The sequence below is a fragment of the Palaemon carinicauda genome, chromosome 37 (genome assembly GCF_036898095.1).
Source record: "Palaemon carinicauda isolate YSFRI2023 chromosome 37, ASM3689809v2, whole genome shotgun sequence".
Classification (NCBI taxonomy): domain Eukaryota; kingdom Metazoa; phylum Arthropoda; class Malacostraca; order Decapoda; family Palaemonidae; genus Palaemon; species Palaemon carinicauda.
In genome coordinates this window covers 2,423,496-2,425,995 of record NC_090761.1, presented here as the reverse complement: position 1 = coordinate 2,425,995, position 2,500 = coordinate 2,423,496, and positions in this window count along the sequence as shown.

Sequence of the window (2,500 nt, the reverse complement as noted above, 5' to 3'; positions counted from 1 at the left end):
CCGAGACATCGTTAGTTCGAATGTTAGGAGGAGTGAAATTACCGTCATCACTCAAAGAAATGCGATGATGAATGAAATACATATGAAAAGAGAAAGAACTTTTTTTACTCTTTTAATAACTGTAATCTAATATTCTTTCGAAACTAATTCATCAAGAGATTTTATCGTAATTTTTTATTTGAATTTTCCTATCCTATTCCTATATAAAATTTTCTTAAATAATAATAGAACTGACTATTCATATTAATATTCATAACACGGAAATATCCTTTATTTAAATTTTTCTAAGCAGTTCTCTCTCTCTCTCTCTCTCTCTCTCTCTCTCTCTCTCTCTCTCTCTCTCTCTCTCTCTCTCTCTCTCTCTCTCTCTCTCCACACATACATACACACTGTGCGTATTATATGTAGGTGCTCATAATGTATCGTTTCAAATAGCACCTATGGCTCACCAATCATTAATAAATGGCATTTGTTAAGAATTTTAAAGGTAATGAGTTTTAAAGGTTTAGTTGTTGATTTCAGTGCTTTCCTTTGATTTCGATCATGAGCCACGTAGCTTGGTGTGGTTGAGGTCAGCTTTTGTCACGGGCTACTTGGCTCCGGCAACTTAGTGTTATTTGCTATATCAATTATATTAGTTTAAGGTTGGAGATTGAAAATGAATCATCAATTAACATAATTCATATTGTTTCAGAAGTGTTTGGTGAAAAATATGTGAAATAACATGCAATAAAAGTGTCGCATTATTATAGTGATGTTGTGGTATATAGGATGTACGGTATTAAATATTATATTATTAACACATTGTTTATTCAAATTATATGATTCGGCGTCAGGATTACAGAAAACTCCCAATCAATCAATTATATTATCTGAGCAAATCGCTCACTTCCAAGCGAACCCCCTTTCCCTCGTGATGATTGCTCAATTCTCAAAGGTCACCCTTTCCAATGCTAAAGGAAATATTTTCTTAGGATTGACTCATCGTATTTTACCTATTTTATTTGTCGTTTCATATCCTGTTGTTCAACACCTTAAAAGTGTTCCCCCCGGTAAGCTCTCAAGAAATCCATTACTCTCGATATATGTTCAATCAGTCTTTTGCATATTTACTTCGTTATTTATAGTTTTGACATAATAGTAAACACCTGGAAAGCAAACTGTATGAAATATTGTCATCTTAGTATTTTGTTTTTCATTTTTCAAAAAAAAAAAAAAAAAAAAAAAAAAACTTCTACCTGAAGGATCTCATCATAACTGTGAGACCTTTAACCTCGAACATGTGGGGATGGGGGTTGAAGGATATAACCAGGTGGGGTTAAAGCTGATGGTGGAGAGGGGGCAATTGAGTGATCCTATTGTATGGCTTGACGAGGTTTGCTTATTAACATTTAAGAAGTGATGATGATGATGATGATGGTAATACCTTATTGAACATTTGATATTAATGATTCCAACTCGCCATAAAAATGGGCATTGTTTTTAGGTGGTCACTGAACATCTTTGGAACATGGGATCTTCACCTAAAAAAAATACAAATCCAACGCAATCTTGCAAAGTAGTTCGTGGCTTTGTATGATCCATGGCGCATCAAAATAACATATATTAGATACAGGTAATATATATATATATATATATATATATATATATATATATATATATATATATATATATATATATACAGAGAGAGAGAGAGAGAGAGAGAGAGAGAGAGAGAGAGAGAGAGAGTGCATGTGTTACAAGGATTTTGGATGTCTCAAAGACTTTTTAGTCCATCCGCAAATACTCCATTTGCTCTTTGGTAGAGCGATCTAGTTTATGTATTTAGAGAGTTCTTATGATCTTGTCAAACTTATTCTCGAACGAGAGAGAGAGAGAGAGAGAGAGGAGAGGAGAGAGAGAGAGAGAGAGAGAGAGAGAGAGAGAGAGAGAGAGAGAGAGCAGCTTTTAGGATATTGCAAATAAAGGATATATGATTCTGACGTATATTATTGGAAAAGTCAAGGATGTTCCATATAAAAATGTAATAAGGATTTCAAATATATGGGTGTGATTATATTTTTCGATAACTATTCTCGAAAAGGATTGCATTGCTTAAAAGAATAACCGATAAGACCTCTCTATCTCCTTCATACATACATACATTGTTAATCTTCGCACTTCTTTGACTGATATCGGTAATTTCACTCCTCCTCACATTCGAACCATTGTAACGATGTTTTGGTTGTTTAAACGCCAAACCACCTTTCAGGGCAAGAAGGGCATGATATATCCAAGTCGGGTCTGACGAGGCGACACCGGTTTTGTTGCTGGGTGTACAGAGGCCAGAGTTACAGAACTGACAGGTAAACCTGAGTAAAAGTTAATGTTGGCTTTACTATACTACACTGACACTCACTATTACCACATTCAGTTAGGGTCTCAAAGGGTGGACAAACAAGTATGTTTTAACCTTTTGACTTGTGGATGTAAATTGGGGACGGGAGTACCAGCCCCAGTA